Source organism: Erithacus rubecula (genome assembly GCF_903797595.1).
Source record: "Erithacus rubecula genome assembly, chromosome: 6".
Taxonomy (NCBI): domain Eukaryota; kingdom Metazoa; phylum Chordata; class Aves; order Passeriformes; family Muscicapidae; genus Erithacus; species Erithacus rubecula.
Window position 1 is genome coordinate 39,149,251 of NC_136688.1, and position 10,793 is coordinate 39,160,043.

The window sequence follows — 10,793 nt, forward strand, 5'->3', positions numbered from 1 at the left end:
TTAAATACTGCACAAAGAGCCTTGAGGTGGTAGGAGAAGCAGAGATATCAGTGCTTTTCTTTTTTTTTTTTTTTTTTTTTTTTTTTAGGAGTCCTCTTGACTGATTCTTAATGCACTGGCACATATGTATGAGGGTAAAGAAGGGAAAGGGGATGGCTTGTACCAGAGTTGCATGACTTCACATTCATGCTACAGATATATGCCAGCCTGGAAAGCCCACATACAAAAAAAAGAAGAGAAACCAACAGGTCAGGAAAAAGTAAGAAGAAGAAAATAACATGCAAAACCCAAAAAATTACTCAAATCTCCTATTCTTCTTAAAAGGTGAGGAGAAAGAACAAGCAGTAAACCTATAAGAAAGAGGAAATCCCACACACTGTTTTTATCACTTTGTCTCACAAGTAATAACTTTCTGATTTATGTTTCTTCAAAATAGTTGCCAATCCTAGATAACATCTACTTGCCAGGAATCTGTGGCTGAGACTGAGTCTGTTGGATTGGTCACAGCCTATTCCTTTTGGGGCTAATAAAATGCACAACCAAGAGCAGTGCAGGCTCCTGTACTGCATCATTGTCCCTTCTCCAGATGCACATCTTCATCCCAGCCACTCACACATAAATGTTCCTCATACTCCAAACCTCATGGCCCAGTTCCAAGCAAAGAAGTGTTGGGCCCTGATCTGCTTGGTTGGTTTAGGGGAAGGTTGTTTGATTTATTTTGCACAGTGCACAGAGAAACAGCATCATTCTTAGGAGGTTCAATGACAAACTCTTACTTGCAAACTTTAGAACACTGAGGTAGAACAAGGTACTTGTAGCCATTTTGGTTAGAAAAGCAACAATCTAAAATCATAAAAACAACATCTAAGAAAATGTATAATGGAAAGGAAAGAGAAAGAAAGGATAAGAGTAGAAAGGTACATAAGTCACCACCATGGGATTCAGTGATGAGACTTGATCGTTGCAACTTCAATGTCCCTTGGTTGAAGAGAAGGTCACAGTCTTAATCCAGGAGTGGGGAAGCCCACAAAACACAAAGTTCAATGGATTAATTAATATATGCTCAGGTTCCAGGTGGGAATGTCCAGGTACCTCCCCTGGGGTGGGGAGTTTTACACTGTCTGATGTAACACACAGGGGATCACAGAGCACTTTGAGAGTCTTTGATGATTTATGATAACTTTTCAGATGCTACAGCTGCCTCTCACACTAGAGTAGTTGAGCCAACTATGGCTCATCAGAAGGGACAAATACTTTCAGGTCTGCATGTGAATGTCGATACTTCTTGGGGAGTTTTCACACCTTAACCACTTGTATGACACTTACATTGCCATGACAAAAAGCACACATGCTAAAATCCCAGTCACAGGATCTGCTCCTCATTGGCCTCTTCCCTTATCTGGCTCAAACCCCAGCTTGTTGCATCCTGTGGTGGGTGTTCAGCTGCTCTTCACCTGGCTGTGACCCTGCACATCATCAGCAAATCACAGTTGCTTTTGCAAATGGTTGACTGTTTGAGCCATTGACCATTAATTTTCTAGTCTCACAGGAAGGCAGATAGCTATAATCAATTCTGTTTTATATACAAACTGTGAGTGGTCTGAGAAAACTCTAAGTGTTGAATGGACCTTGTTATAATTAAGCTTCTATTTTACACAACGGCAGACCTCTTTGCAACCATACTAACAAGGATTTTTTTCTCCAGAACAAGACAAATTAGTCACAAATCTATGGAGTGAAAACTAGCTCCTCTTGTGATTCATATCCTACACCAAACAAACAAGACCTCTTCTGGACTGAAACAATGCTCCATATAGATTGTGTTTTCCAGTCCTACCTTCTTCCAGATCACAGGGTTTCATTTAACTGCTTCCCACCTATTTTAAAGAGTAACTCTGCTCTTTTGAGTACATCAAAACAGCCAGGGCACTGCTGCCCTACAGCCACCTCTATAGCTGGCTACAGGTATTTTGGTTTCATGTCTGAGTGTATTTCAGGTATCAAAGAAGATCTAAGTTTCTCAGCTCCTGTTATTGCTTTGCTAAATGTAGTTCATCACAGCCATTAATAGGAAACTTTCAGCTCAGGAGGTCCCTAAACTGCTGGATTACCAAACACTACTGTTCTTCTCAAAGTGTGCAATAGTGCCATCATCAAACAGAATACCAAGACACATGAATCTTGTTGAAAAATTTACAGCTGCTTCATACTGTCAAAGTTCCCATGGATTTTGTCAGTGTGAATAGAGAAGACAAAGATGGAAAGTTTCCCTACAAACAGCAGAGTTAAGACACTCTTCTCTAGGAAGCACACTGAACAGCCATGCTCAGCCCATTGCTTCTCATTAGCACTACAACAGCTTTTATCAGCTCACACTCATTTTTACCTCCACTGACAGTATCCTCTACAGACTAATTTGATCCTTTTCAGTTCCCCTCATTCTCCATTGTTCTGGGGTTTTTTTCATACATCTGTGCTGATGAAACAGAGAGGACTTTCCAGAACTGGAGTAAAGGCCATTATTCTATGTACAAAAGTCCTGGTTAGAAAAAGAAAACCCACACCTAATCCAGAGTACTTTGTGTTAGGGGAAAAGCCTTTGCAGCTATGAAAATATGCAGGTGGCAGCTATGTAATCAATAGATATTATGGCCTCCTGTATCTTCCTTAACTTTACTAATGAGTTCATGGTGTTTAATTAATTTAACACTATACTGGTGAGATATGCTGTCACTGCCTGTCTGTTATCTCTTTCCATTTAATTTTAAATGTTTCCATAGCTCAAACGTATCTCTAAATGAAAGTCAGTGTTCCCAAAAGAATATGGCAGTAGACACTTTCAACTTCAGCTACAAGAAGACAGCAGAGTAAGAACATGAAAGATAATATTCAGTTAAACTCTAAAGTGGGTAAGCACAGCTATGCTGAAGCTGCAGCAAATTAAGTTATTACTAAAGTGCCAGTCAGATGAAAGCAACAGCTGCCCTTCAGATTTATAATGTTCCATCAGACATCAGAAAGTGAACCTCCAAAGGTGAGGAGGAGTTGATTGCTCTGTTATGTGATTTTAGTTTTCAATGTTTTGGGTTTTTTAAAGACATATCTTTCACCCAATCACACAGCACAAGTCTAAGTATCTGCACCTGACAACAAATATATTTAGGAGATGACACCTAATTGCTGCCAGTAGCTAAAAATATGTTGAAACTGCAAAGACCTTACTTCTGATACCACAACAAAGTGGCACTCACTTATCTAAGCAAATTATAAGTTCTTTATTACAAACTCTTCTCAGTACAAGGTCTGAGTGGATAAACTCAGACTGCCTTAAATTCACCCTTAAAACACCATTTTGTGCTTCTCTGTATTAAATGACAAGAAGAATTTGTCAATGTAACACACAAAGAAAAGAACAGCAAAGCTCAGGCAATAAACAGGTTTTTCCTGTTTAAGGATTTTGGGGTTTAAAACAAGCGTCCAAATTATTCTGTTGAAAGCTTTTTAAGAAGGGCAGTTGAATTTGCAGTTTTTCCCTAACAATAGGATATTAAGAAATCAGCAAAGGAATTCCTGTGTTTCTGCTTTACCTTTCAGCCAAGCAGTTTAATCACAAAAAATTCCTTGAATGGTTCATCTTGCCTAAAGCCTTTGGAGTGGTTTCAGAAATATTGCTGCCCCATCAAAAGTACAGGACAGAGACCAGTAGTGAATTCTCCAGGACACAGGACTCAGTGGCAGAACTAAGAATACAAACCTACAGCTGTGACATTAAACTTAAAATAAACACATAATTCGAAATATGGGTATTAAAAAAATGCCCTATTGTTGGACAATTGTTCATAAACAGAAACACATCATAATTACTGCTTTAGAGACTCTACAGTGCCAACATCTGTGACAAAATCCCTAGAAACAGCATGTTGATAGACATAACAGGATTTGAAGTGTATATGTACCAAGTTTGGCCTCCTACTTTCTTGGAGAAGCTGATTAACAAAATTTCAATATGCAAGGGATGTATTGATCACATCATGCATTCTGTGGTTTATGAATTTATGCAAGGAACATTCTGTCCTAGCAAAACCAGACAGCAGTGTGTAGAACAGTGAAGTCTATCTAAGCCAGGTCCCTGAAGAAGAGCCTTCTCACTACACAAACATGAAGTGTGAAAAGAAATTTAAGACAGGGAAGCAAGCCAAAGCCAATGGGTCTGCAGTCAGAACAGTTTGCTGCTCCATTTGAAGCCAGACAAATAACCATTCATCTTCTAATTGTAAGCAGCATAAAAAAAGAAAAGAGATTATTTGTATCCAATTGCTTCCTGTGTTGTTGGGGAAACCCAAAATAGCAGCCGTCAGCAGAGCTAATGCATGAGGGAAAAACTGGAGTTTCTTTCAAATGTTTCCTTTTCTCTAACATTGTTCTCAATCACCCAACTCATGTATAACCCTTTCCCTAGTAGTATTCAGTATCTGGACAGAAAATTAAGAGAGAAAGCATTCCTTTCAAAATTGAAAGTCCTTGCACAGGGTTGACTGGCAGCACTCCCTGATCTTATTATCCAGCAGGAGTAATGAGCTCTCAGAGCTTTGGGACATATGTTTTCTACCAAACTGAAAAGACAGCTTTAGGGCAAGACTCCAAGAATTAGGGGGTAGCCTCCCTTACCAGCCACATGCAGTACTTCAGTAAACAGAAAGAAGAGCACAAGGCACCTTATAACCCAGTCTATTCCTATGTAGTAGCTACATGTTGAGCCTCTCTCTTAAGGATCCTTTCAGTCAAGTCAGCTCTGTATCCCACAGACTCTCAAATAGACTGGGCCGATATGGCACATTTTCAGAGAAGGGTGGGAACACATTAAGTTCTTCTAGTGCTTGTTTAATGGGATTTCTCTCTACATAATATAATATAACATAGATGGTGATGCTACCTTTATTCCTTCATACAAAAATGGGAGAAAAGCACAAAGAATGGAACTGACCTGTACTGCAGTACTCTCACCTGCACTTTGCTTCTGCAGCCACTGCTACTTCTTTCAACAACCATAAGAATATGGCACATCACTACAGGTATCTGCAGAATCCAAAAAACTCTCCTGCAAATCATAAAGGGCATATAGTGCACTGCTTCTACCAGCTGCATATTTTCTAAAGATTTGTCCACTCTTACATTTATGTCCAGCACCATGGATGGTGTAACTTGTCTTGAGAAATTGTTTCTTATGCTGGTTTTGGTTCAGATAGTTTCTCCTCACACCACCCCACCAGCAAGGAGTCTGGGTGTGCAGAAGGAGCTGTGAGTAGACACAGCCAAGACAGCTACAGCTGACCTCAACTGATCAAAGGGATGTCACATATCATATGGCATCATGCTCAGCATATAAGGGGGGAGGGAGAAGAAAGAAGGGGGATGTGCAGAGTTATGGTATTTGTCTTTCAAAGTAATCATCACACATGAAGGAGCTCTGCTTTCCTGGAGATGGCTGAAGACCTGCCTGGCCATGGGAAGTGCTGAAAGAATTCTTTGTTTTGCTTTCCTTGTGTGCATGGCTTTTCCTTTACCTATTAAACTGTCTTTACCACAACCCATGATTCTTCTAATTCTCATTCTTTATGTCCTCATCCTCTTATGGGGAATAAGGGAGCAGATGGGTGGTGCTTCATTGCCAGCTGGGGTTAAGTCATGACATTCTTCCATCTCTCATCCAAGATTTTTCTTTAGTTCCAGTATCCCTCCTAAGACTTGACAAAAAAGATCAGATGTTAGTGGGAACTTAAAACATTCCACCTGTTTTCAAATTGAATGCACTTTTTCTCTCCAGCCCACTAATCAGTTCTTAGACTTCTCACTCGGACATATTGAATTTCTTGATCTGGAGAAGGAAGTGTTATATCTACATAGAGACAAGAGGGAGAAATAGTAGCAGCCATTCAGGAAAACAGTCTTGTAAGGCAATTTATTGATCTGAAAATGTTCTGAAGATTATCCCTTTCACCTGTTCACACAACAATATTATCATTATAGTGACATATAATAGCATTTCTGCATCCAGCCAGATGTGCTCTGCTTAGGTTCAGCCATCTGGTCTTGCCAACACTTAAATATGAGGGGAAACACTGCATGTCACTACTATTCTTCTGGATAAATGCTCAAGAACATTCCTCTGCTTTGCCCCCTATTTACTGAATTACAGACTCCATGCCCAAAATGACAGTCTTTAGCCATCGGGAGCCTTTCTGAGTAGCAACAAAAGGCTTTACTGACTGTGAGCTGCTATACAAAGATATGTGGATCATTAACACAAGCAAGCCTCCAGCTTCACCATTCATCACTAGCTGGCTTGACACCTCCTTTCTGGTGACAGCCTTCACTGGAGAAAGTTTGCAGCTGGCCCAGCTCTTACTGAGCTTACTCATACCCACCAACTATCTCCAGTCTCCATTTGTCAATTGTGATAATTTCTATTCGATCTGATACATATTATAAGAATATAAACAAATGCCTCTGGCTGTATCGTAGCTGCAATCACCTCCCTTTATAGCCATCATTTATTACAGGCAGACAGGTGGCTGTCCAGTGGAATGCCAAGGAGGCTATCTTCTGGACAATCATCAGGAAACACAGCCACATTTGCATTCTCCCCAAGCAGGCACAGAGGTGTGTGATTTCTGGAAAAACTTCACTATTTTCCAAAATTTCTTCCTTTCCCAGCCATGTAAGTCACAGAAACAAATCTGAATGTTTCAAGTCTAGCCCATGAGCGAACACCAGATTTCAAATTTAGACTTATTTAAGATTTTTGAAAATAAGGAAGGGGTCTGGGGAAGCTTTTTGTCCCTAGTTGCTTCATTTATGTCTTACACTTTTGGTACAGGATACATGCTTTTCCCAATGGTGGCCATTTGATTTTTCAAAAGTATACAAAACACTGAGATGGCAGCAGTTTTGTTACTCAATTGGCCTTTGAAAGAAAGCTTATTATGTACTATTCATAGGCATATGTAGTGGTTCATTTAAAAAAGACCTTGTAATTCATATATTGGAATCATTTCACCTTGCTTGAAAACACTGGCACCTGTAAACCAGATATATGTCATGCTAACTCACAATTCAGGCAGCAAAAGTCTGGAGAGAAAGTGAGAGAAAGTATTGCAGTAACTCAGACAACACAGAATATTATTAACACATTTGTGAAAGTCTAGAACAACCACATTTAACATCAGCTTGTGTATCAACACAAAAGGACCTCAGACTTAAACTGCTTCTGAAACACTGCAATTTCACAAGCACAGCATAGTAGGAGATCAGTATGACTTACATAATCACAGGATGAGCAAGTCCCTGCACCAGTTCTGACAGCAGGACCTGTGCTACCTGATACTTGCCAACTTCTTGAGTGTAGAGAACTGGGCTTTGGAATAGGGTGCTGCAAAGACAGAGCAAGGAATATTAAGGTGGAAGAGTTGCTGTAGGACCTTGTCATAGCTTTTAATATTACTAACTATCCATCATTCTCAAGATTACAACTTACATTGATTGTCATAGCAAAATGTGCATTGTGAAGTTCATAAGAGCAGACAGACTAAAGGTCCACCACAACAAACATCCTGTCTCACCAAGAGCTGCTTTGGAAAGTGTCCACCTACTCTTCTAGTACCCAGTCCTTTAGGGAGTTAACAAAGCCAAAGACTGTATTAAAACCATTCCATTTACTACCCATCAATGGACTTGAATATCTAATATAATTTATATTGGTCACCTACAACATCCAATGAGAATAAATTCTACTGCTAAATTCAGCTTGATACTTCAGAGTGCTTCCTTCTCATCTTCATGTACCTAATACCCCCTGAAACCTAGAGACTTATGGCTAGTTTGCTCAACTTTCCCATCATGCACACTCCAGTGGCATTCTCCCAATAAGTACAGATAAGAGTGTCTTTATTATTATCAAGCATAGTGAAGTTACTGTTTAATGATTCCCCAGGTCATCAGCAGTGTAGCCAAACTTTCAGGCACAAAGAAAAGCATCAGATTTCATATGTCAATGCCTAATGACTCCATCTGCAGACCAGAGCAAAAAGCTTTGCCTTCTTTTACCTTTACTCTGCTTCCTTCAAGTTAGACATAACACTCTCTTATTTTAGGAGCAGAATCTGAAATCCACAATAAATGCCTGCAAAGCATTTTATGCATATGAATAAATGCAACCATAAATATATTAAACATAGCTCCCAAATTTCCCCATTGTGTCCTATGGAAATTTATTCTGAGAAGAGCTGTGTACAACTGCAAGACATTCCCTTGGAAAGAGAGAATAAATACAGCAAACACCTTTACTACTTCAGGATATGACCTGAAAATTAAATCAAGTTGTCTTAGAGCAGAGTTTCACATAAGCAGCTGGTACATGACTTTCAGCATCACAGACAGCTTTAAAGGCACTATAATAATATTTCTGTGTTAAAAACACAGTCATTCTCAACATTTTGGGATGATCCTGTGAAACAAGCTTCCAGGATAAGCATGAAGCATGAACAGGTACCATCTGTGATCATGTCACTCAGTTGAGAATCACTGCTGCCAGCATGCCCAGCAGAGCCTACTGCACACCAATGCTAATTGCTGAAAGTGACTTCTGAAGAAAAAGGAGAGGCAGAAAGCACAGTCTGATCCCAACATCCTGAGCCACAGAACAAGCTCCAGCCTTGGTGCACACACAGCACTGATGAAGATATTTTTTCATGGGCTTGTGCTGTTGGTGTCCAACCAGTTTCATCCACCAGCCAACCTGGGATATTTAAGAAAAATAATAATAATGTCAGTCAATATCACCTTGAGGAAACAACTCACTGAGTGCTACACCCACCTCAGAGCCAATAGATGTATTTACTTTCATGTAAAACCCATGCAGGCCACTGAGATCACAAGCTCTTCCAGTAATTCTGTCCACAGCTCACCTCACATTTAGTCCTGCCACCCCAGTTTTCTGTCATACACAAAACACCAAAATAAAGCAAGCTAAGCAGAGCTGTGTACTATCTCTTCTAAACCCACCTTTGGCAGCTCCTTTCTTCCTTCAGAGCTGTAACATTCAGCAGTACCTCCCCAAGTTCTCTTTGGCACCCATTTAATAAGTCTGTCATCCACAAATTAGTTTAGTCCCTCTTTGAGCATCCTAGTGCTCTCAGGTGCCACAGCCAAGCACAGTAGTTTCTCTGCTTTAAACCTCCTGTCAGCATTGTGGAGCTCTGCCTTGTACTAGTATAGTAGAATTCAGCATGTAACTGTTCTGAATTTTCCCCATATATTATCTTCTTTCATAAAGGTACCTTTTAAAAGCTCTTCTGCAGAGATTTTTCCAGAGGCTACCAAATATTTGCCATCTTTGCTGTGAGAGGTGTTTGCCTCCAGATTATATTTTTTACCATAGGGACCCTAAAAATAGACTCAGGTACAGCCAAGAGGAAGCAATGAACCTACTCCATTGCAGTAGGCTCATTTGCCAGTCTGTCAGCTGCACTCCTCAGCCCTTGCCCTGCAAGAAGGAGCTGAATTCCTCTCCCAAAAGGAAAAAGCTGGGACAATGAAGTCAAGTGACTTGACTGCACTGAAGAGGGACAGGGTCTTTAGACAGGGGCTTTCAGTATAATGGTTAGACCATGATGAGACTGTGCCCTGTGCAGAGGGCTGTGTCTATGACCAAAAACACTCTAGTTTCATACCAGAAGAATCACATTAGAAATATTCAGATTGGGACTGAAGATGAAGACATTTGGATGCCAGAGATAAAGGCATTGCTGATGCCACTGTTGTGGTGGTAGAGGCCATCTTGCTACAAAGAACTGGAATCCAAAGGCCAGTTTGCAGCAAACTGGGGAGAAATTACAGTGGATTTGACCCTGGCAGACAGTTAATATATGTTTGGATACTATACCAACAATTTCACATTTAACTAATTTTCTTTTCCTGAAGACCTTCCAAATAAGGAGGCTTCAGCTCTCAAGGTAGGCAGGGAGCAGTGGCACTGTAGAGAGAGTTACACATGGATCCCAGGGGTATGTGAACAGCTAAGCCTGTACTGCCTGTTGTGTACAGTGCAAGGAAGCATCTCTAAACAGGAATACACTTAATCTAGATTGATTTAAAAGTGCTGGGGAGGCCTTTACTAAAGACACCTGCAACATGGCTGATACTCCATTGGCTTTTTTAACAAAACACTGTCCCAGACCACCTTAGTCCTAGTTTGAATCTGGACTTTGCAGGCAGGAAACTGAGCCAGGATCAGACCCTCTTTTGGGGGCAGTGACAACAGGGAATACACAACTTTATACAACTATAATTAACCTAACTACTGAAAGGAACCTAACTGTAATTAACCCAAACATAACACTGAACAGAAATTAATGCTGGTAGTTGATAAACAGTGAGTGGAGTTAACAGGCAGTGATGTGTAGACTCCACTGATGTCTCTGTGTCTCTCTGGGATCGCTGTCACAAGCAGCACTGAAGCATTTTCTCACCTCCCCCCTCTTTCCCACAAAACAGTTTTCACAGCAGCTGGACAGTGTGCACAACTGTACCCTGTCTGCCTCCATGGCTCTCCCCAGCTCACAGAACAGGAAAGAGAGGGATCCAGGAAAGGCAAGACACAGGCCAGAAAGAGAAGTCCCTACCGAAACAATCCAGCCCAAACGCTCACAGACCAGGCAGGCTCACAACAGCATCTCACAGAGGTCACTGTTTTGGTTGATTGGTTCATTGCCAAACTCCCTCATTACCCATCCAAG

At 40.7% G+C, this 10,793-nt stretch overlaps 1 long non-coding RNA gene across 1 annotated transcript in view; it reads right to left on the reverse strand.

Annotated features, from left to right (window-relative positions):
• The window catches only part of LOC306803310, a 47,512-nt gene extending 42,466 nt beyond the window's left edge, over nt 1-5,046 (reverse strand). The window contains exons 1-2 of the long non-coding RNA XR_013774601.1: nt 4,985-5,046; nt 3,588-3,740 (exon numbers count right to left, since the gene is read on the reverse strand). This is a non-coding gene — a long non-coding RNA (uncharacterized lncRNA). The remainder of the gene's footprint in view (nt 1-3,587; nt 3,741-4,984) is intronic.
• Nucleotides 5,047-10,793: the final 5,747 nt, after the last annotated feature.